This window comes from Excalfactoria chinensis, chromosome 4 (genome assembly GCF_039878825.1).
Source record: "Excalfactoria chinensis isolate bCotChi1 chromosome 4, bCotChi1.hap2, whole genome shotgun sequence".
Taxonomy (NCBI): Eukaryota; Metazoa; Chordata; class Aves; order Galliformes; family Phasianidae; genus Excalfactoria; species Excalfactoria chinensis.
The window spans coordinates 19,202,663-19,228,427 of NC_092828.1; the positions used below are offsets into that span (position 1 = coordinate 19,202,663).

Here is a 25,765-nt window from a genome sequence, read left to right on the forward strand (position 1 = left end):
TCTCTTCTCTTCTCTTCTCTTCTCTTCTCTTCTCTTCTCTTCTCTTCTCTTCTCTTCTCTTCTCTTCTCTTCCTCTCCTCTCCTCTCCTCTCTCCTCTCCTCTCCTCTCCTCTCCTCTCCTCTCCTCTCCTCTCCTCTCCTCTCCTCTCCTCTCCTCTCTCTCCTCTCCTCTCCTCTCCTCTCCTCTCCTCTCCTCTCTCTCCTCTCTCTCCTCTCCTCTCCTCTCCTCTCCTCTCCTCTCCTCTCCTCTCCTCTCCTCTCCTCTCCTCTCCTCTCCTCTCCTCTCCTCTCCTCTCCTCTCCTCTCCTCTCCTCTCCTCTTCTCTTCTCTTCCTTCTCTTCTCTCCTCTTTTTTTTTTTTTTTTTTTTTTTTTTTTTTTTTTTTTTCATTTTTACTTCCTTTTTTTTTCACCCAGATTTCTACTTTTTGGTCTTTGAGGTTTTTTCTTTTCTCAAAAATGTGTAGTACTTTAATATATATATATATTAAATTCAATCATCCATTTTCTGTTTCTCTGTAATCCCTCACAGTTTATTTTTCTCTCCAACTTCATATTTATATCTTTTATTTATTTATTTTTACTCAACTTTGACAAGTCCAGTGTTCTTTTTAAGGCATCTTCTACTCAAGCAACTAATCAGGACAAATGAAAATCTATTTTTTGCATATCATTTACTCCACCTACTCTATCTGAACATAGAACAAATACAGAAGAATTCATTGTGATTGAGCAAGTGGTGAAATCATAGCAAGAACTGACATTTATTAATGTATTGTCCTTTCTGTATTGAACTGGTTACTCAACTTGATTTAACAACAATTTGTGGAAACCTGAATACCTGAATTTGCAATAGCATTTATTTAGTCTAAAATAAGAATTCTGAATTTCTTAATAATTTTCTAAAAATGGAACCCTGTTAAAGGATCTATATTTAACAATCACAAGAGTGGAGAGTTTTCAGGAAGAAGCTTAAGTTGTAATTTAATATGTTTTATTATTTGTTTTTGTGTTCATATTCCTCATCATCATAAATATTTTACGTCTGAAATAATATTTACCGGGCATGAAAACAAAAATTGTTGTTGTTGGAAAAAAACTAAGATTAAAACTTTAAAAGCTGTCCTATAAGTACTAAATTGTCTATCTGGTCCTTTAAAGATTGATTAATTAGCTGCATTAATTCTAGCTGATGTGAGACCTAATTTCCATGGGAATGTGTCATGAAAATGTAGGACAAGGAAGATCTGTCTATGCTTCTTTAAGTGTGAAGGATGCTAGGGTAGGAAGTTTTTTGTAGCATATTAAATACACATAATGTTCTCTTGAGAAGATCATTGTCGAAGATTACGAGTTTTCTTCTGTTTATTTCATTGGAAACATATATTCTGAAGTTACTTTTTCCTTTGTCCATAATGTTTCTGTCTCTATTTAGATGAATATTTGAAAAGTTTACTTCTAGTTTTACTACGCTTATGTGTTAACTTCCATTAAGTGTTTTCCTATAGTGGAACACGATTTTTATTTTTTGTGATTTCAGTGAAACAGAATTAGCTGAAGTACATTATAGCTATCGATGACCAGAAAGTCTAAGACGTATAGTATGTAATTCAGTAATATACCTGAATGAAGGATATAATCTCTTGAAACCCATACAACAACAAATATTTTGCAGCAGCTCTGTGTAGTTCCTACCAAATAAACAAGCCTATATTTTTCAACTTCAGTTTTTTAGTTGCAGTCTTAACAATTAAAAAAGAAAGCCTTAAGTTCATCCCTTCTATTCAGCAAGTCGGTCTTTCTATGGACTACTAGTGACTTAAATCTTTATTTTTTGCATGCATTTGTGCTGAATTTCAAAGTCTTCCTCCTTTGACTGACAGAGAATCACAGGATTTGAGAGTTTCAAAGGGACCCCTGGAGGCTGTCTAGTCCAACCTACTCCCTAGAGGAGGATATCAGGAAATGAATAATGAAATTTGTTGCTCTTTACTAGAAGCTGAGTAGAGCTTTGGAGTACTTAACAAAACTTAGCATATAACTCATCAAGTTCCTCGCATTTCAAGGTATTCAGTTGTTAACAGGGTAACAGCAGCTGTGTCCACAGAACTTGCTTAATACTGTAAGAGGCTGTAAGTATATTGTGAAGCCTAGTGATGCTTGGAAATCTTATAAGACTGACAAATAATGGAGAACATTTGAATGTAGTGAGGATTCAAGCAAACTTTTTACAGACCTTATTTTATGTCCAAAGCTTCCATGCAATCTAAAGCTGGAGATGGTGTTTAAATGTGTCTGTTTTACAAAAGCTGAGGAACACCTGAATAATTAGATACTGAAGAAAACTAGACTTCAGGTTCAGATCCTGGATTTATGCGCTTCTTAGGATTTTATACATGTATGGGGTCATGGAAGATAATGATAACTAAAGTTAGTTTGGAAATCCTTTTCTTTTGTTTTTCTTCTTCCCGTATCACATTGTAGATCTGACTTTAATTATTTTCTATGGGTTTTATGTTTCTCATAGGGGTTGACAAATATTTCGGAGTACGCGATGGAAGGTAAAGCATTAATTTCTAAATCATTCCAAGTTAAAAATCAAATTCATGATTGCTTAATGTGGAGGTAAATGAACTCAGTGATGTCCAGTTATTCTATCCTTGGTCAGCATTTCTTAATTTCTAAAAGCTGCTGTGGGCTATACATTCAAAATATAAGTAGATCTGTGTCTAGACTACAAAAGCTTAAGAGCAACAACATCATAAATTATACAGCATTTCTAAATGCTAGGTTGTTATTGAATACCAATCTACAGTAATACAGTTTTATAGTATATATATATCAATTTTTATCTCATAGTAGAAACATTGTTATCAATAACACATGTCTCTATGGAAAGCATGTAAATGTTAACAAACCTCCAATAATATTCCTAGCTTATTTGTTTTAAGTTCTTTTTCCTTTTATGATTTTCTTTCTGGAGCGATAATTAAAGAGAGAAGTGTGAGAAGATGTACATTCATCCTCTCTTTACTAAATCTAGATGTAATTCTGTCCTCAATTTTTTTATTATTATTATTATTTTAGAAAGCAAGAAATGCAAACAGACTTTGTTTATCTCTGATAGAAACACAGTTTATTAGCAGCATAACACAAACATCCTAATTCTGAAATGTATATGTACTATTAGACAATGTAAAACTGGTATATGAGTAGAGGACACCATTTACAAGATACATCAGGTTTCTTTAGTCTGTTTATCAAAGTGGATAAAATACCTAATGACTACTATCCTAAATATCCATTAATACAAATCTATTTTGTATTTTCAGTATTCTTTCTGAGCCCTTGCAGACCACGTTATGAAGAAAAATAAAGCAATAAACATAAAATTGTTTCATAAAATACAACTTATAAAATACTTCTGAAAAATATTATGATAAGTTTGCAGCTATTTTATGATACCAGAATGGAGGAATTCTAAAAATTGATTAAATATATTTTCATTTCTCAACTTTGATTTAGGATTTTTGAATGGAATAAGATATCACATTTCTGATTATAAAAGCAGCAATGTCTAAATAATCTATACAAATATTTTTAACTTTTTCTTTTTTTAAACCAGAACGAATAATGGAGAGGTCAAAACTGTCCAAACTTGTCATCTTCTCTAAGCCTTCCAGCAAGGCAAGGTTGTCAGGAGACAGTTTCCCAGGACCAGACAGGTTTTTAATATCTCTCAGGGACACGACCTCATTGACCAACTTGTGTTGAGAACCTCATGTGTTCCTGTTTCTGCCCATGGCCTCTAATCCTGACACTGCATGCCACTGAAGAGTCTGGCTCCATTCCCTTTGCGTCCTCCCTTTGGGTATTTATAGATACCGATAAGATCCTCCTTGAGCCTCCTCTTCTCAAAGCTGTTCTCTCAGACTCTCCTCATAGGAGAGAAGTTTGTACCTTTAACTTATGCTTTGTCTTTCTGTCCCTCTTTTATTTTATTTTCAGTATGTCTCTCTCATCTTTTTCTTTTCTCCTACCATTTAGCTTCTCAGTACAAACACCACTAAGCTGGGCTTCTGAGACGCCATGATTCTGCTCCACTTCTTGCAGATTATCCAACTGAAATCTTAATATAAAGAGTGAGGAAGTTTAGTGTAAGTCTCGAATTATTCTGCAGTCAGTTTGTCTCCAATAAAGCCTTATGTCTGGCTTATGTAAATTATAGGGTTAAGACAGTACATCCCAGTAATACATAAAAATATTTATACTTCAGTCAATCAGAATAGAAGCACTAATTAACACTATTGTTGTTACTTGAAGATGTAAAATAAGATCTCTGAATGTCATGACTTCAAATAGACCAGATATACACTCCAAAACATAAAGTGGGAGGGATTGTGTTGTTTGGGAGGAGAAGAACAGGAAGATCAAATGTAGATACCTACAGATGTAGGTATTCTAGAGTCAGGGCCCTAATGTCAATGCAGTTTTGGGTGTCAAATGCTTGTACTTAAATTATGCATGATTAATAGAAAATTATGAATCTCAATAAAATCTAAATACTTCTATGGCTTTTCCTAACCTTAAGTATGTATATGTATTTCTGATTCCACTGGAATCTGTTGAATACTTCAGTAACACATAACTTTTATAAAACTTTATCAACAATTTACAGCAGCAGTACATTTTAATATATCAGAACTTATACGATAATTTCCATCTTCCAAACCTCACAGAACAGCAATTTCACTTCTTATATGGAAAAACCAAGAAAAGACAAATAATTTTAATAACCTTGCAATTAATCTCTTATCATTCTAATAATGATGAAATTCATTTATTCATTAATTTTTTGAAGTGGGTACTTTTTCTCCTTTATGCTACTTTATTTGTACAATACAACTAGAAGTCTAATTAGATACTGATTTACGTTGAGATTTACACAGAAATGGGTCAGGCTTAAATCTTTGCATTTCAAATGAAGTTTACAAGGTACAACACAAATCTTTTGTGAGCAGCTTTTAATCTGAGCATGAGGGCAAAACATAAAGAACTGATAAAATATTTAACAGCCACTTCTACATAAAAGGGACATTACTTATGCTAGTCATGCGATAATAACACAGGTATGCTATTTTCTAAGAGATGAGAAAATTCTCCTTTACAGCTGCTCTTACAGATATTTCTCTTTAAAAATAGATTTACCTTAATTTTAATTATCTTAAAAGCATAAACAGTACATTATCTTTTCCTGTTTAGAAATTCATCTGCTGTGTAATGTGAATCATTGTTCTTGTTGAGGGTTGATCTTGGTTGGCCATCCACTTTCATTCCCCCTCATCAACAAGATGGGGGGAAAGAATAACATGGAAAAGCCCACTGATTAAAACAAAGACTGAGCAATCACTTAACACTTACTGTCCAGTTGGGGAAAATTATTCTAATTCATTATCAACTAAAATAGAATTAGATGGTGAGAAACTAAAAACAAACAAACAAAATCCAAAAACAAAAACAAACAACAACCAAAATCAAAATAAATAAATAAATAAATAAAACACACCCTCTTCCCATGCTCAAATATATTACTGCATTTCCACCTCATCTTTCTTCCCACATTAGGGGAAACTGTAGCTTATGGACAGTTCATAACAGCTGCTTTGTGGTACATCATCCTCCTAATGATTTCTCTTAGTATTGGGGAAACATGTCCCTCCAGAACATATCCTGTTGCTCCTTTATGAAGCATTTATTGCATTTATTCGAGGGTGGTCCTCTCCTTTCTGCTCCAGTTTCTCATGCTTTTTTTTCCTCACTCCTCATAATTGTTTGACATTTAGACGTTTCTTAAATATTTTCTCAAGGGCACCACAATTGTGGTAGGCATGCATTGCTCTGTCGCGGAATCACAGGGGTTGGGAAGGACCTCAACAAATGTGCGGGTGCCCAACAATAGTTCATATGGATAGGTGTCCAGACAGGTCTTGAATATCTCTGTAGAAGAAGACTGAACAACATTGCTGGCAACCTGTTCCAGTGCTCTGTCACCCTTACAATAAAGAAGTTCTTCCACAGGTTAATACAGCACATCCAGTTAATACAGAACATCCTGTGTTCAAGTTTAGGCCATTACTTCTTGTCCTATTGCTAAACACCACTGAGAAGAACCAGCCTCATTCATTTGCTTCCCACCTCCCTCTAGGTACTGATAAACACTTATAGACCACTTATAGATGAGAAGACTCAGTCTTCTTATCCCCCATCTGATCAGACTGAGGTTACTCAGTTTTTCATTATATGGAAGATGCTCCAAGCCCTTTATAATCTTTGTAGCCCTCTTATGACTCATTCTAGGAGATCTCTGTCTAATGTGTACTGATGCATGTTGTTATTCCTCCCTTTACACTTCTCCTTGTTAAACTTCATCGTGTTCTTCCATGTCCAGCTCCCTGTTCTATCAGGTCTTGATGACTGACAGCACAGCCTTCAGGTATGTCAGCCAATCATCCCATCAGCAAATTTCCTGAGGGTAGACTCTATCCATTCATCCAAGTTGTTGAACAAGACCAGTCACAGCAGAGACCCCTAGCTACAGGCCTCCAACCAGACTGTGCAGCTGATGACACCCTTCTGAGCTCTAACGTTCAGCCAGATCTCAGTTCACCTAACCATCCACCCATCTACACCACATTTTCTATGTTTCATAAGAATGTTTTGGGAGATGTTATCAAATGCCTTGCTGAAGAAATAACAAAAAACAACATAGTAAACCTTCAGTTTTACACTGGTGATTACTAACACAATCTACTCATTTCTCAACTTTAACTGTGACATGAATAAATTAATTTTTAAGAGTTTATGTTATTGAAAGATACAATATTAGTGCAAAGTATAACATGCTGTTCAAAAATACATTATATATGTGGTCCTGCAATACTGAAAAAAAATCTAGAAATAGCATCACATTTTTCTTTCTTTTTTTCTAGCAATAATACATGTTAAGGTTTCCTGGCAAGCCAAATAGAGAGACACAGCTTTCAGCAAACTATTCAAAAGATACATGTATCTAGACAGATATTTGACTTACAATTTGAGTAATCCGTTCTTAAATTGCAATAATAACTATACTAGATAATGTTAATCTGTAGGTGGGCAGATGGGTTTTAGTTGACCTGCTTCTAGGGAATAAAACAGGATAATTGCTAATGTTATCAAATATTGACCCGCTACAAGGTTTTTCTTTTGTTTGTTTGTTTGTTTGTTGTATTTTTTATTTTATTTTATTTTATTTTTACATCTGAGAAGGTAAACTGAGAAACTGCATTACTCTATTAGTAATTTTATGTCTCAGACATATTCATATATCCATCTGCTGTAAATATATTATGATTTGATCTTCACTTCTGAATCTACAATTCTGTGTTCAAAGGAGTCTGGATGAATGTTGTCACAATATTCTAATTGTTTTAATGGTAGGATGCAATCAGTTTATCTTGGTTTTATTTGTCTCTCCAGAATGAAGAGAAGGGGAATTATTTCAGAGTTCTCAAATGGGTCTCTTTATTCTGAAGACAGGGTCTTTGAAATTTTGTAATCACATAGCATATTTATAGCTTCTAATGTACCTTCTAGAATAGATGTATAACATATAGCATCTATTGCATAGATAGTTTAACATCTTGCTCTATATCTAGACTCCTACTGTGTTACTTGCAGAACCACTTGCCCAGTCACAATCATAGAATTATTCAAATTGTAAGGAATCTTTAAATGTCATCTAGTTAATCCCTCTGCAATGAACAGAGATATCTAAAGTGAGATCAGGTTGCTCAGAGCCCTGTCCAGTCTGAGCTTGAATGTCTCCAGGGACAGGGCATCCACCAACTATCTGAGCAACCTGTTCCATCCCTTGGATTATTTTTGTGGCCCTCCTCTGGATGAGCTCTAACAAGTCCATGTCTCTCCTGTATGTGCAATGCTCGAGGTGGGGTTTCACGAAAACAGAGTAGAGGGGTGGGATCAGTCCCCTCAATCTGCATGCCTTTTGCCTTTTTTTTGATGCAGAACAGAATACAGTAGGTTTTCTGGGATGCAAGGGCACATTGCTGGCTCATGTTCAGCTTGCTATCCACCAGTATGTGTCTCGCTCCAATTTTTAGGAGGGAGAAGAGGTTCTTTGATATATGTATATTATATGTGAGATTAAGAAAAAAATGGTTCAAATGTTGGTCCGACCAGTTTATTACAAATGTTAATCAGGAGATGTGGAAGGGAAGGACGGGTGATTTAGGGTGATGGGGAAATGAATGCAGGTGATAAAAAAGATACAAACTTGCTGAGGATACACTCAATAACAATCATCATTTCTACTCTTCACAGAGTCACAGAATTGTAGGAGATGGAAGGGACCTCTGGAGGTCATCTAGTCCAACTCCCTGCCAAAGCAGGCACTCTAGACCAGGTTGCACAGGTAGGCATCCAGGTGGGTCTTGAACATTTCCAGAGAGGGAGACTCTGCAACCCCCCCAGGCAGCCTATTCCAGTACTCCATCTCCCTTGCTGTGAAGAAGATCTTACACACATTTGTGTAGAACTTCTGTGCTTCAGTCTGTGGCCCTTTCCCCTTGTCCAGTTGTCACACACTGCTGAAAAGAGTCTGGCCTTCTCCATTTCCCTTCCACAATAATGGATATTTATGGATGTTGATCAGACTTCCTCTCAGTCTTCTTTTGTCAAGGCTGAAAAGACCCAGGTTGCTCAGTCTTTCTTCATAAGTGAGATGTTCCAGGTCCTTTATCATCTTTGTGGCCTTCTGCTGGTCTCTTTCCAGGAGATCCTTGTCTTTTTTGTACCGGGGAGCCCAGAACTGGACAAAATTACTCTTTTTTAAAATAGATGTGACATTGCCTTTTTCCAGTCACCAAGAACTTCACCTGACTGCTACGACTTTTCAAATATCAAGATTAGCTTGGCACCTCTGTCAACCATTTCCCTTAGGACTCTGAGACACATCTTGGGTTGTTCAGATTCCTCAGGTGGTTGCAAAACTGGTCTTTGCTTACAGTGTAAGGAACACTGTTCCCCCTGTCCCCACCTTCTGACTCTTCCCCTCAAGAAGTATGTGAAGAGAATTTCCTATTGAAGACAGGCAGAAAAATTAAGTGCCTCAGCCTTGTCTGCTTCTACCTACCTGACTGTGCTGCTCACTAGGGCAGTTATGCCTTTGACTTTCCTTTTCCACATAGTGTACCTGTAGAAACCTCTCTTGTTCTTCGCACTCCTTGTCAAGTCCAATTCAAATGGGGCCTTGGCCTTCTTGATCCCATCCCTAGTCACTCTAGCAGCATCTCTATACTCCTCAGTGTTTACCTGTCTCTGCTTCCACTGTATGTGTGTTTTCTTCTTGTTTTCCAGGTTGGTCAGCAGGTCCTGGTTCAGCTACACTGGTCTCATGCCTTCCTTTCCTAATTTCCTGCACTTGGGGATGGAGAGCTCATGTGCTCTAAGGAAAGCTTCCTTAAAGATAAGCCCTTCCCTCTCATCCTCAAGGACAGTTTCCTGGGAGATTTTGTTGACTAACTCCCTGAAGAGCTGGAAGATGGCTTTCCTAAATTTTAACATTCTGATTTTACTGTTTGTCTGACTTATATCCCTCAGCAGTGTGAACTCCACCACTGCATGATCACTATAACCCAAACAGCTTCCAATCTTGATGTAACCGATCGGTTACTTGCATTGGTGAGATCCTATATTGCATTCGCCTGGTGGGGCTCTCCATTTCTTAGCTCAGTAAGTTATTCTTGATGCATTCCTGAAGTTTTGTGGGTTGCCTACAGCTCACTGTAGTACTTTTCCAGAAGGTGTCAGGCTGATTGAAGTTGCACAGTAGGGTGAGAGCATTTGACTGCAATGTGATGCTTTCTGTAGCTTAGGGAAGAAGGCTTTATCCAGCTACAGGATTTGTCAGAATATCTATTTATACTCCCGGTGTAGAGAGTTTTAAATTCTCTCATTAAAAAGTAATGGCTGATTTTAATTGTTGATCTATGGTGAAGGTGCATATTTAAATCCTTCTTCCCAGATATGAGGTCACTTTTGGATTTAGAAAGATAAAAGGAAATACAGTGTCAATGGCTATAAAGCAATACAATAGATAAAGGTTGTTTCAGTGTCTCCATTATACCATGTTGCATTTGAGGATTTATAACTGAGCAATTCTCCTTGGATTTCTATGTGGCTGGCTGCACATATCTTTCTCTGAGTGAGCTAAACCACAGAGACTTTCACTGTCCATATGAACTAGATTAAGAAACAATACTGACAATCTGAGAACAGACTGGGAAAAGAAAATGAATCAATGAATGCCTCTAGAGGCAAAGCAGGTTATAATAGCAGCCACTATGAGCAGAACAAGTTCACTCTTATAGGCAGAATACCAGTGAAGAATCATGATGTGATAGTTTCACATACCCAGTAAATGGCTAAAAGAGACACAGAGCTACAGGTTAAAAAGAAAAATAATTGCAGCATTTATGAACAGATGGGATTCATACACTCATGCATTCAAAAATTATAAAAATTCTTTTGTGAATTATAATGTTTTTATAAAAATTGTGGAATTATCTGAACTTAAGCTAACATGAATGAGAAGCTGAATCATATTAACTGAATCTAGTCATTAGTTTATTTGCAGACATTAAATTACAGAACACGAAAATAAAATAGGAATAATCCAGATGGTACCCACGTTACAGTAGCATAAGAACAAGTTGGGAAAAGCTGAACCTGAAGGTTTTATCTAATTGAAATTGATGCACTAGCATTATCAATCTTATTTGCCAAAATAAATCAATACAAATACTCACAGAATCATAGAAATTAGGATCTTTAGAAGTTGTTTACTGTTGTTAACCAGAACAACTTTCCACTTAAATCACAAATATTACTAGGAATAAATTAATTAAGCCACATATTTAAGCCAAATCTTGAAGAAAGCAAAACATATCAAACAAATAAACAAACAAACACCAAAAGAATAAAAAAGATTACATGGCCATTAGTTAATTAATCGCTAATATATCTTTTAATGAAGATTCTTCTGCAGGTTCTGTCTGATCTTTGTAAGCTTCAAACTGTTGCCATTACTATTACGTTTCATATTCCCCATCACTTCGAAGAGCTTGATTCACATTTCTTCAAGTAGCAACAGGCTACTATCACTGATTCAGTCTTCTCTTTCCCAGTCCTTCAATTTTTGTAAATCTTGCTGGAGACCCTACACAAAGTTGGTAGCTCTCTGCTCTTTTTTTTGTTTGTTTGTTTGTTTTGTTTTTAACTATTTCTTATATATATATATATATATACATATATATATATTTAGATGTTAAATGTAGTCTATGCAGTTTAATTCAATTGTAATTCTTCATGCCTTTGCACCTCATTTTCAAAAATACAAAGAAGGAAAACTTTCTTCAGGAATAACTTCAGGATTTACTGTCACAATAGCAGCTGAAAAAAGACTCAGAAATCAAGTTGAAAACATTTTGATATGGGTTCATTGCACACCAGGCAGATTAAAGGAGAAGGAAATGAAGGCTTCTCCGGGTTTGCTGTTTTTTTGTTTGTTTGTTTGTTTGTTTGTTTGTTTTGTTTTGTTTTGTTTTTTAAATCCAATGCAATCTACTGTTCATCTATTTCTGTTCCCATATGTTGCTGTAATTGCCCTTGTTCAGGATCTTGATCATAGATTGAAATACACTCTGTTTACGAAGCACGTTGTTTCCTGTTTAGAATTTATCTGTACAGCAACTACAGTAATGCAGTGCTGTTTAGATGAACCCAAATTAGATCAAAAACCTCTGTTAGCTGCAAGGGCAATCTAATCTCAGATGCACAGCTCTTAGTGCAGGCTCATTTACTTCTATTCTTGATGACATGTAATGCCAGTGTTAGTGAAGTATCCATGCCTGAGGTAACTTGGCTACTTCACTGCTAGGCAGTCCTGTTGTCACATGTTAAGCTTCAGAAAGATTGTACATATACAGGTTTTCATTAGCAACACAAGCTGGGGAATTTCAGTGTGTTTAGCATATTCTATATATATTGAACATTTTTATAGAACAGAAGGGATTTGCTGATCATAACTTGCACTTTTAAAAGAGCTCTTAGTAATGCTTACTGTGAAATTTTATGATATGTGAAGCAACTGTCAGAGCCACTACTGCGCTGTCATTTTTTTTCTGTTCTCCATGGAACAAGTGTTGTATTTCAAATAACTTTCAAAAAATTAAGAGTGTAATATAATTTTCTAAATTATGGTAGCAATCTATATTTGAATGAAATACAACTAAAATACAAACATATTTGTTCTTCTGTGTTTCCAAACTCCTGCATGTTCTCTTCAAAATACTGCCTAACTTATACTGTAGATGTGATTAAACACAGTTACTAAAGTACTTTGTGTATACTTCATAGCTTTGACAATGAAGGGAATAAAATAAAAAAACAAAAATAAAAATAGTAATAAAAATAAAAAGGAAGTCATAGTGCCTTCTATAGTTTATTCACCTTGCTTTTCTTGTTTGTGTCTGACCAATCTTAATAATATCTTGGTATTTTGCTGTGTTTATCGTAGCAAAAATATTTGCAAATTAATACTGAAAATAAGGGGTGAGCTGTTTAGAAGACATAGGGAGTGTGTTTCAGGGACAAATATATATATATATATATGTATACATATATAAGTAAATTCAAGTATTTCAAGGTCTCTTTATTGAGACACTGATTGCTATTCCCACTATTGTTTATTAATATAAGTCCTGGTTAGATCATGGAAATTTAAGTATTTGTTGGACAGGTTATTATCAAGAAAGATATGAAGCAGTTTGCCTTACTTTTACGAAATAAATTAAGAAGGTTTTGGTTCATGCTTATTCATAATTATTTGTATATGAAAGGATTTTCAAAAGAAAATCTCAAAGATAAGAAATGTTATTTGTCTAATACTTAATTCCAAAAATATTAATATGAACATCTCAGTAAAAAAGAATATTGGTGTTTAATAAATATACATGAGGAGGAAAAGTAAACATGTTTTTTTAGAGAGAACCATTTTGGGGGCATGATATGGAGGATTTTGGCCTCACTGACAGGCTTCACAGAAAAAACAGAGTGTAGAAGATAGGATCATAGGCATGTCAGAATTATTGTTTTCTTACATCTTAGTAAGATCCAAGGAGACTTCATCTCCTCTTCCCTAATTCTATCAGCTGTTCATAATTGCATTATCTTTTCTTGTGCAAGAAAATGAGGAAAAGGAGGAAGAAGGTACTGGTATTATACCAGGTTCCATCCTAGGTTGCTGTATAAATGTGAATTACACTAATAAAGTCCCAGATTTAACATATAAGTTTATTGACTCTGAAGACAAAATTATTACATTTTTCAGTGTGAAGTTTCACCAAAAATATCCTCTTTAAACAATCCTGTATCTACTAATAATTTGATGGTTGATTGATCTTTGAACATTACTACCTTCTTCCAGCTTCAAATATTGATGTGCTCTGGTGATTCACTTCATGAATAGCTAGAATGAGGCCAGGGCAGAAACTGTAACAGATATATTTAAGACCATTTGCTTTTTACACAAGATTTATGATTCTATATACTGAGATTGTTCTCCTATTACATTGTATCTGTAGCTTTGTAGGCTTTGCAACCATGCCTAACTGTTCTTCCAGACAGGAAAGAGTGAATACTACTACGAAGCTTTAGAATCAAAGCTTTGCAAAAATTAAAATTTCACTAAGAGGGAAATTTCCCACAAAGAGGAGGTTTTTGTGTAATTTATGAATTTTATGGTTTTAAAATTCGCCTTTCTAAAAAGTGTGATATGACCCTTGACTGGCCAGATAGTATTCTGATCTCCCTTCTGTGACAATATCTACTAATGCCAGTTTATATTGCAGTCCTGGCTAATCACTACAAGCATACAATTTGTGTGCAAGAGATGTGAGCCTTAAGTTATAATTGTGATTTTAAGATGTTTTGCTCTGTAGGTCACAACTGTGGTGTAGCTGCGCACCAGTGCATGTGCAAGTACCTAGAACACCAAGTTATTTATTCCCTACTTTGCCCAGGAACTCCTCAGAAGGTTCTTGCATAGATAAAAGTATGTTTCATAAAAGATTATAAAAATTATTGGATTAATTTATATTCAGCTTTACTACAAAGCATTTGACTAATTGTTTCAAGAGCACTCCAGGTGAAAGTTCAAGCTTGTCCAGGAGACTTTTTCAAATGCAAGCCAAGCTGTACCAATTCATTGCCACCATACGTATGCTAAATATGTTGGAGATTTGATAGCGGAATCTGTACATCTCAGTGATTGTTCCAGGTGGTTCCCACTTCAGGAAAGGGTAGTACATCAGGAAGATGTACTAGTCAAGATAGGTCACTTAGGATAGTCTTTTTGTACATAGGAGATATTTTGTAGAATTGTACAATTCAAAACCTATCTTGACAACTTCCTGTGCAACCTACTCTAGGGAACCTGCTTTAGCCAGAGGGTTGAACTACATGATGTCCAGAGACCTCTTCCAACCCCTATAAATTCTGTAATTTTGAAAACATATATTTTTAAAAGGAACGTAAAATAATGCAAACAGTATACAGTATATGGATGTTGTCCCTTAATAATGCTTTTTTTTCTTTTTTTAAACATATAATATTTAGATTTACTATGACTGCAAAACTGACAGTTTCACTAACTTTACATTTAAATATATTTTAATTTGGAGTAACACCATTTAAATTATGTAACACCATTTTTTAATTTTCCCCATAGGCTTGCATAGATTAAATTTTACATTCAACTTACTTAAAATTGAAATTTGGAAATTAAAACAGAAAAAAAAGAAAGAGAAATGTTTAAAAAATAAAAATATAATGTAAGGCTAAAATCAAATATATGCTTCAAAAGGATCATATAGGCCTAACATCAGTGCAAAATATCAAGCCAAGGTAGCATCAGTAATGGAATTCTTCAGCAGCATACTGAACAATGGTTCAATGGTTCAATGTAGAATACATGAAAATAGAATGCAGTGAAAGAAGTAACTTCTTGCCTTTTTTCCTTCTTTTACAGGGCTAGAACTGAGAATTCAACTGGAGAGTTAGGGAATCTCTGAAAAACTTTGTTTTTAAATAAAACCTCAACCTTGAGTTTCCTATAAATTCCCTTTATGCACCACAATAGACCTGCTTTTATGGTGTACTACAATAACTCTTTCTGAGAAGATGCATTATTCCGTACCATATTCTAATCTTATTTACTTAAATGTGACATGAGAGGTGCTGATATACTAAGTCAGAGATCTAAAACTCAGAATACCAACATTCTAACTTAGACTTCTACAAGACTTAGTAATGTCATAGATGTTTACAGTTTCTACATACATAAAATGAAAGTAACTCACAGGAATCTTTAAGTTCAAGTTTGGGAGACATTCAAGTATTGTGCTACCTCTGAGTATTCATTTAATTAAACAAAAGTCAGCAAACAGGCAAACAAAGAGCCTTTACTCATCAAATAACTTACAGACATTCATTCTTCATATTTACAATCTCTATCATCTAGAATCATTCACTGTTATGTCGGTTAATCTTAGCTGGACACCAAGTGGCCTTCACATTCTCTTTTCTCAGTGTAAAAGGGGGAGGAGAAAATATAACAGAAAATCTTAGCATCTGAAATAAGGAGATCACTCACCAATTAGTGTCACAGAAAAAGAAAAAAGACTGGTCTTGGGAAAGATTATTGTAATTCATTAGAAATTAGTAATGGTAAAGAAGTGAGACCTGAAGCAAACAAAAACACCACCTTCTCCATCCACCTCCTACTTCATTCCCCCCCACTCTGAGCAGTGCAGAGAAACAAGCAGGTTTATAGTCACTCTATAATATTTTGGCTCTGCTGCTCCTTCACCCTCATGTTCTTCCTTTGCTCCAGCAAGCGGTTCTTCAAGAACTGCTCCAATGTGGGTCTGTATCATAGAGTACCCCCTTCAGGTGCACATAATCCCCACTGGTGGCAGCTCTGCCAGAGCTCCTCTCCATGGGCCGCATTTCAGGACTAGAGCTGCTCCTCTGGGGGCTCTCCACGTGTTGCAGCCTTCAGGCCACATCCAGTGTTGCACTGCAGGCTACTTCCACGGCTACAAATGGAAATCTGTTCTGTGTGGTAACCATGGACTGCGGGGGAACAGCCTGCTGCACCATGTGCCTCTCCATGGCGTGCAAGGGAACTTCTCCATGTCTAGATCACCATCTGCCTTCCTCTGTACAACACTTGTGCTGGGAAGATTGTTTCTCTCTAAATTTTCCCACACCACTCTCCTAGTTGCCGTTGTGCAGTAGAATTTTTTTCCTGTTGTTAAATCTTCTCTCACAAAATTGTAAATAGCATTGTTGATGGCTCAGCTTTGGTCAACAGCAGCTCCTTTTTGGAGCCAGCTTACCTAATGCTGCACAGCTTCTGTTCTCTTCCCATGGAGGCCATTCCTGCAGCTTCCCCACTTCAAAAATCCTGCCACATGAACCCAAATACTCAACTCTAAAATGTAAAGTCGTAATTTTGTAGTCAAGGGAAAATTTTCAAAACTTAAGAAAAAAAAAAAAAATTGTATCACCTATGATCCGTCTAGATTAATAATAAGAATAAAAAAAGCTTAGAGTGATTAGGTGTACCTTAAATTTTGACTTCTAGAGAAGCTGTCTTATGATCTGTAATACTGTTTGAATTTCAAACTGACTTTTTTATTCCTTCTCAGTCGTAATAATAATTTTCTTCTTCACTGCAGGATAGTGCTCAGATTAAATAAATAAATAAATAGGTAGGTAGATGATAGATAGATGATAGATAGAGAGAGAGATAGAGAGAGAGAGAGAGAAAGAGAAAAGGAAATAAAGTATCTGAAAGAGTGCAAATACAAGCTTTACTGCATACAGCACTGCTAAAACAAATTTGCCAGAAAACTTTGCACATTTAATTCCTTCCAGTAAGAGGGATTTTTGAGTTGAGTGAACATGATAGGCTTTGAGAACATGCTTATGTTTTTAGGAGACACTGTACTGGTAAAAAAGATTCAGTTAAAATTTTTTACTAAACTTTCAGGAATGTGTTTAAAATAGCTATCTAAGCAGAGAACAGCTCTATGCAGTATCTCTAACGAAGGAGAGGGGCATTTCAGGAAGAAAAAAGTTCAAGAATTAAACCTGAACTTGAAGGGTATTCTGAATCTTTGATCCACAGAAGAATAGGCTGCTGTCATCACATCACATATTTATTAGAATTATTAAAATTCATGAACTGAAGATGTCCTGATATCATCCATAAAAGTGTTGAACCAATGAAGGGATGATAACTAATTAAATCCATGCAGCAAAAATCCATCTGGAGCACCCAAAAGTAGTCTTACTTCTCTAGTGATATTGTGGAATGAATATTGCTAGATATTCCTTGCGAAGAAAGCAGCAACATTCTGATGTCACCTCTTAATTTCAATGGATGCCCTTTCTCTTACTTTCATCTTATGTCATCTATTCTCTTTTGAGCAAGTAAAGATGACAAGGAACAAAGAACTCACTACAGAGCTTTCAGAGAAATCTCATTATTGCACAGAACTGCTTCTGTTGTTTCAAATCATCAAGACATGGTGACAGAAAATCTACCAAAGTTTATTACCTTGTAAGAATTACATATTTTGGTTGTTCATATTCCTCAATTACTTGAAAGTAAAACATTATACTGTATAATAGGGAAAGATTTTCTCCTACATAGAAGAAATCACACAATAGATGCAAACTAAACAAAAAGATCTAGTGAATCTGACATTAACTGATTAATATTAATTATCCTTTTTTATACATCTCTAAAATCTATTTTCTTTGTTTCATAAGATTTGGTGATTTTTCTCCTTTTGTCTACTTGTAGAACCTTTAATTCCCTATCAATTTATATAGAATAAACTATTAAACTACTTTCTTCATATACAATCTATGTGATAATAAATTACACCTAAAAGACAATCAATTTAAAATTCTGGTTCTGGTCTTGACATATCTAGAAGTGTCTCACATAAGAAGTTTCATAATAGGTGGTGTTTCATAACCAGAGTTCTGTTTAAAGATTTCTACAAAATGTACGTTTAAAAAATAGATTATAATTGACATCATTCTTCAATAGTATTTTTTTATGTATCCCCCCCCCCCCACACACACACACACCCCCTCTTAAGTCACAGACTTTAAAAAAATAAAAATAAATAAAACAATCATCTCAGTTATTTTACTTGTCATTGTGTCTTGGGGGGTATTATGGATAATGTTTGTAGATGAGTAGACTTGCAGGAATTGTAACTATTGTCACTGAAACCCAAAACTGTTGAGAGTTGGGCTCTCCATTGCCTGAATTAGGATGTATTGTCTGAATTAGCTGCATTTGATAGTCCTTGCCAATCTTTTACTTTTCATCATCTTTAGTTTACAGTTTTCTTTTTAGCAGATTTTTATCCCAAACATCAGAAAATACACAATACATGTGTAATTACGGCATTTAAATTTCTTGATATTATTAGAAGAGTTATGTTTCATTTCATACCAAAAGAGGTTTTTCATTATTATATTTGCAGATTTTTATTTATTTATTTATTTTACCATTGTTTTCTGATTGCAGGATGATTATTCAATCTTTAACACAAAAAGTTTGTATTTCTGTGGGAAGGAGCAGATCTATGCTCTGGAAAGCTGAACTGCTTATGTTTGTTAAGGGCCAGCAACAAAGCAATTACTGCTTTGTAGGCATGTGTCATGTGCTGAACATATCCTTCTGGGTAGGGGTTAGACTTCACACCTATCAAGATGTGGGAGACTGAACCCAGCATCTTAAGGACAGAACTTCTTATAGTCAGTAATTTCTAAGCATATACTGTGTCTTGTATTCAGCTGAGAAATGACATTTAAATAGATGTGCAGATGGTAAATAAATACATGTGATGTTGTGACAATGAATAATGCAAAACTCTCCTTTTTGATACAAGAAAAAAATTCCAAGCCATAAAATTGGAAATCCTGACTTCAGTTCAAGCTCTCAGATCTACTTAGTGACAGGATTTCTAAATTTTGTTTCTGACATAAAAGATCAGTTGAAGAATAATCTAGAAATGATTTTATTTATTTTTTAGCCAGTGTCACATAGTTTAGTGAATTGAATTGCCTTACTCCTTAAATTTGATACAGGATTGAAAGACATTAGTCTGCGCTAAGCAAAAATGTAAGGCCAGATAATCTAATCATCAATTTTGGCATTAGAAACAAGAAGACAGATTGACTTGGAAGACTCCATGAACTGCTGAAGTCATCAAATCTGGAATAAATTCTTACATGTATGAAATTTAGTTCAGTTTCTTTTGGAGTCAGAGATTAGCTCATGTTCTGAATCATAACGATCTCATTGTTTCTTAGGTATTAATTTGTTTAAGCTATAATCACTTTAAAAAGGAATCAATTAATGTCTGTCTCAATTTAAACATAGCTTTATCGTAGCTCTTCGATTAAAAAAAAAAAAAAGAAGAAGAAAAATTCAGAAAGCTAAATTATGCAATTAATATTCAAATGTTAAATTGCAGATGAGTTTTAAATCTTTTATTACAGTGTCATCTTTGCTGCTGTTCTCCCTTGCAGGATGCTGCATTCTGCCTCCATGCAAACTCTAAAGCCAGTCCTGCTTTTCTGAGCAGGTTCAACAGCAACAAAAAACAAACAAACCGAAAAAAACCACAACTGGTTATCTTACAATTTGAAATAGAAATTTAAGCTTTCTACAAAAGACAAACCAAAAATTTTCTTAATTTATTCTTAAAGGTAACAATGTTCCCTTCTTACAAGCTATGTATTACTATCAAGTTGTGTTTTCTCTCTCTCTTCTCATCTTCTCCTTAGGTTCCCTTTAACCCTACTGTTTAAGAAGGACAAAGACAACTTCTTAAAATTCTGCTTATGTTCCTGGGAAATGTCACTTGTTTGGCAGGGATCCTAAACAGTAGCACAGCTTGATCCCCTTGCACAGCTCAACACACAGCCAGACCTGACATCAGGAAGCTTCTTTCATGACAAACATAAATTAAGCTGAAACACAGTTGTAGAATAATGAATAATGATTTTTAGAATGGACATCCTGAAAAGCAGTTTCTGATGTCTCTTTAACAGGTCAGTTTCCTGATCTAAATTCTTAATAAAATAACTTTGGCAAAAATAGGTTTTCTTGAAAGGATTTTTTTTTTATTTTTTTTTTAATAGGGTTTGATGTGTTTGTTTTAGGGGGACTGAAATTTGTTTTGCTCTGTTTTCCCTAGGAGAGGAGGATTTACCATGAAATTGTATATCCAAAGCTCTAAATTGCTTTCTTTGCAAGTGACCAAACATTTTTGGCAGTTCTGTGTTTACAGAGTCTGAGATCAGCCTTCGCATGTTTTAGTAACTGTACTGAATAGATTTATTGTGAAAATTCAGAATAAAAAGATGAAGATGCTCTCTGCTCAGGAAGAACTGAACAAGGTTATATTAAAAGTAGACTTCTTTACCCCCATTCTTTGTCTCCTTGCTGATATCAAGCTTGTGAATTAACCCGTTTCTTAATTAGAAAACAGTATATCAAGAAGTAGTATTTAGAAAGGCACTTATAAAGCAGCATGATGTGTAGGACAGCGACTATGATGAGTCTGCACAGTTTGGCATTGTTTCCTATGAGATCATCAAAAGTTGTTCATTGAAAAACAAAAACAAAGAAACAAACAAACAAAAAAAAAACACACACACACACAAACAGAAACGAGAAAAAACAGAAAAAAAAAATGATTCTGGACAGAAACAATACAAGATATATTTTGGGTACTTCAGAGAAATACGCATGGATAGCAATGTGTCACTCACCTTAAATATAAAAAAATCACACATGAATATGTTTGGTTTACCCATCAGTTTTAACAACAACAACAAAAGTGAATTTGTAATTTGATTATTTTCTCATGCTGATTTTGATGCTTAAAACAAACAAACAAACAAACAAAAAAAAACCCAACTTATTTTGTTACTATCTATACGTTTTAGCATAAATAAATAAATAAATAAGAAAGTTTAGGATAAAAATTGCCTTACTGGTATTTTCTTTCATTCCTCAGATGCCTTTTGAAGAAGTATCAGTAAGTGTTCGAAAACTTACATTTAAGCACTGCTGTGTTTCTTATTACTAATTTCTTTTCTAGACTAAGCCATGCTTAAAATTAAAAAGTTCCTAGTTTTTACTTTTTCTTTTTTCCCCCTCTTCTGAAAAGATGAGTTGAAGGTTTTTGAATGCAATACAGAGTTTAATTCCAGAGCATTGATCTCTCTACTCAGAAGTACTAATGGAGGTTCAAATATATAACATAATGAGAGGCTCAGCTGACAATAGTATAGGTCTTACTGAAATACAGCAGTAATCAAAATAGCATATGCTTGCTATTCCATCACCGAAGTCATTCAAAATGATGACTACATACTTTTCTAAGTGTGAGGGCAGTAAACATAAATGAGATGTATATCACAGAGGTTATGTATTGACTATGTTTAAGTACCCTATAAGTGTTTATGAGATGAAGACTATGAGTAGAAGGGGTAGTTTAGAAACACTATACTGGATTCCACCCCCTGATGCACCTCCTGAGCAGACTATCAAAAAGTTAGAATGAGTAATACTGGTAATTAGATCATTCTCTATTTTGTTGAATTAACATACTTACTGTATAAGCCTCTTTGTAGCTTTGATATGTGTTTAGTTTTCAACAAATTAGTAGGCTGCTTTAAATTTTTTAACTTATTATTTTAACTGGGGATTTGAGTGGGAAGCTTTTAATGTTTGCTGATAAGTATGTAATTCCTCAGAAGCTAATTAAGTACTTGCAAGAATTCTTAAAGACAAATTAATTACTCAGAATTTGATTGGAGAAGGGGAGAAGTCAAGAAGAAATAATAAAAAGGGAACAAAGTTAGTTTTTTTTTGTTTGTTTGTTCTTTTAACCAGAGCCTTTAGAGATGAACAAGCACAAATTTGAAATTGATCTAGTTAGGACACAGAGATGAAACTGCCTAATAGAAGCACACTTATATTAGCTAAGGTTTTGGCTCCAAAGTTCTGCGTAGTGTAATTTTTCATTTTGGAGTTTAAATACGTTCACAGCTACGTTTAAACAGAGACACACTAAATGACTTTTCCACTTTTTAGAAACAAATTGAAAATTAAAAAGGAAACAAATAAAAGAAAAAACAACAATAACAAAAACAGCCCACCTACATACTCTCCCTATGAAAAGCTGTCCAGAAGAGTGAGTAATAGATGGTCATTGATTTTTTTTATTTTTTATTTTTTTCCACTTTTTGAGAAAATTAAGTCTATTGTCTACATAAGGACTAAGTCATCATGGCTGTAACCCTTCATGCACTCTCCAGTGAAGCTGGGCAGTGCATAGAATAGCAGAAGGTAAAGAGGCATGATTTTTGTACTTTCAGGAATTGCAAGAGTATATTTTAAAGGACTCTATCTATAAAGTATATTTCTGTGCTTCCTACACTTAACAGGAAGCATGTCAAAATATAGGAGGTACCACTGGGAAGGAGTCATAATAGTACACACAAGCCTATCATATTTGATCAGCTAGAGAAAAGAAAGGCTACTTGGAAGATAATTTTATTCATGCATTTGATTTATTTTAAAGGAAAGTATGTAATGAAAGTAATTAGTATGGATTACAGATGATACAGCTTTAAAGAGCAGATCAGAAATGTATTTGTGTAATATTAAAATCATGCATGTCCTTTTGCAACAACTCACCTGTAACACTGTAATGCAATAGCAGTGGGGTGGTGAAGTCTTCAGCTCCAGCAAATGAGGATGAGCCCAGATGCAGCAGCTGTAGATAAGGAAATAAAGAGAAAGAGCTACTTACCTCTAGAAGACCTCAAGTAGGCAAAGAGCTCCAGTGAGGTATGTCCACAGACCTCTAAATGAGATCTGCAAAAGACCATGGCTCCACCTCTTCCATTCACTCAGGTGCATTGAATGCACCTGATCTTCCCTGTGTTGGCCCTGTCAATGTTCAGTCACTCTTCCAAGCTGTGACTTAGCATTTCCACTACATCACCAAAAGCAAAGAAGCTGAGAGAGAATTCAAGGTGAACAGAAGATATGTGTTTTGGGTAATATATCAGATCTAAATCTCTACTTCATCCAATTCAAACAAATTTCTCAATATACAAACAATTTTGGACTTTTTTTCTTTCTTTCTCACCTTTACATTGCTTTTGTTATTAATATACAGAAAAACAAAATAAACACACCTATTAATAAAATATTCACTTTTATTCTTTTCCATTCTAAATTCAATTTTAAAAACCTGAAAGTTTATGAAATGCAATTCTCTGTTTCCAGTGTGTTCTTTTCAAGAGAATTTAACTTCTCTGTTATATCATTTTTAGTAAGAAAGCATTTCTTTTGTTTATGGGATATGACTATTTAGAAAGAGGAAAGAAAAATAAAGGCTAGCACTCTTCTTGGTGGAAACTTGTGTTGCTTTGTTGTCATGCTTCATCATACTTGGTGTATGCCCACAACAGTGTGTGAATAGTAATGGAGAAGCCCATTTTCACACTTACATAGAATGCAAATGCAAAGATCTTATTGAATTTGTATTGTACTATGCAAGATATCAGTGTTTCTCTTTACCCATATACACATTCCCTGTACATATAAATAATCTGTTATCTTAACAATATAATCCAATTAATTTAAAATATATAACACAAAATATATATATATTGCATATAAATTTTATTCATAGTCACAGTAAATACATGGCATATTCATTCCATGACATACCTGTCCCTGCACATACTAAAATGATGTTATCTTTGCAAATTGTGCCAAAGTTAATGTCTTCTCTGACAAAGGAAGAAGACAAAAGGTTGCTGTGTATCATAAGGAAACTGGCAGATGGAATTCCTAAGCCCTCTATACTCTGTTCTCATGAGACTCCCACGTTAAGTGCTACGTTCAGTTCTGGGGCACCCAACATAAGAAGGGTATGAACCTGTTCAAGCATGTAAAGAGGAAGGCCAAAAAAATGATCAGAGATCTGGAGTACCTCTCTTATGAAGACAGACTGAGAAAGTGCCTGGAGAAGAAAAGGCTCTGTGGAGATCTTAAAGCACTTAAAGGGGGCTGTGGTGATATTGAAAGAGGTATTCGTTTTAAAAAGGTAGATTTCAGTTATATATAAGGAAGAAACTATTCACTATGAGAGTGGTGAGGCACTCACACAGGTTGTCCAGAAGAGCTGTGGATGCTCTGTCTCTGGAAATGTTCAAGGCCAGATTAGATTGTGTTTGGAGCACAGTCTGATGTAGTGGAAGGTGTGTCCCTGCCTATGGCAGGAGATTTGGAACTAGGTGATGGTTAAGGTCCCTCTTAGCCCAAACCAGTCGATGATTCATTCTGTGGTTCTATGAATTAGTCTTCAAACTCTAAATGCTGTCCTCCAAGAAAGTATTTTACAGAGTTTAAGCAAGAAGATTTGCTAGACACGCTTTCCAGTGCCCACTTTCTACATCAAGCAATGGGAAAAAAAAAAAAAAAAAAAAAAAAAAAAATCAGTTATCTAACTTCAAAGATGCATTACTCAAAAACAAAAAATATGGACTTCCTTATGGAGAACAAAGCTTTCATTGGTGATGGGAAGTTCCTTCTTGGTATTTAAGCTTCCTACATCTTCTAACAATTATTTTTCAAAGTGTTTAAAGTATTGCTCTAGAAAGAATTTAAAGGGCAAAGTTTTTTCCTAATGAAAACTTTATCAAAGATATGCTACCTTCAAGTAGCAAGAAACTGAGTAAGATTATCCATGGCTATCAAAATTGGAAGAGGTTACATATCACCAATTAATATAGAAGCAATTATTAAAGGCTTACTAACAACAACAACAACAACAAAAAGTACTAAAGAGAGTTATGAATGTGAGAGATATTGGCAAGCATCAGGTTGATTCTTTCGTTGATGGAATAGTATGTCTCAAGCCAAGAAAATAGAGAACTATACCATGTACACCACACAGAGTATATAGAAATATACAGCATAGCTGGGAAGGTAAATAGCAATCAAAAGAAAAGCAATATTTTTCTATTTTAGGTCTGAAGTATCTTATTTTTTATTTATAGTTCTTTGTGTACTAACACTTCAGTTTCTTAGCAACCCAACCTTCTGAAACCTTGACCTTGAAAAGGAGCAGCATCTGGAAAGGGATGCAATTTCATCTGAACTCAAATTATGGAGTTGGGAAACTGGTCAGTAAATGACTGCCAAATAAAAGAACACTAAAATGTTCTTTTTCAGTAAACAGGCTAGGCAAAGCTCCCAAGCTCAATAATAGTTGTTTTCTAGCTTACTTTTTTCAGAAGGCTGAATATACTGCTAGGCTCATGATGACAAATATGACAAGGGAAGACAAAAATTACACAACCGAGACTGTCAGAAATATATATAAAAAAATAATATCATAAATATATGTACATACATTAAATATAAAGGAAGATTTTGGAAAAAAGTGTTATATCATGAATTTATTCCAGTATTTTATTCTTGTCCAACACAAAAGGAAACTGGCAATCTCAGCTGTTTTG

The 25,765-nt window shown here is 34.8% G+C and overlaps 1 protein-coding gene across 1 annotated transcript in view; it reads right to left on the minus strand.

Annotated features, from left to right (window-relative positions):
• LOC140251115 (uncharacterized) overlaps window positions 1-25,765 on the minus strand; it is a 266,990-nt gene that overhangs the window by 105,663 nt on the left and 135,562 nt on the right. The window lies entirely within an intron of this gene.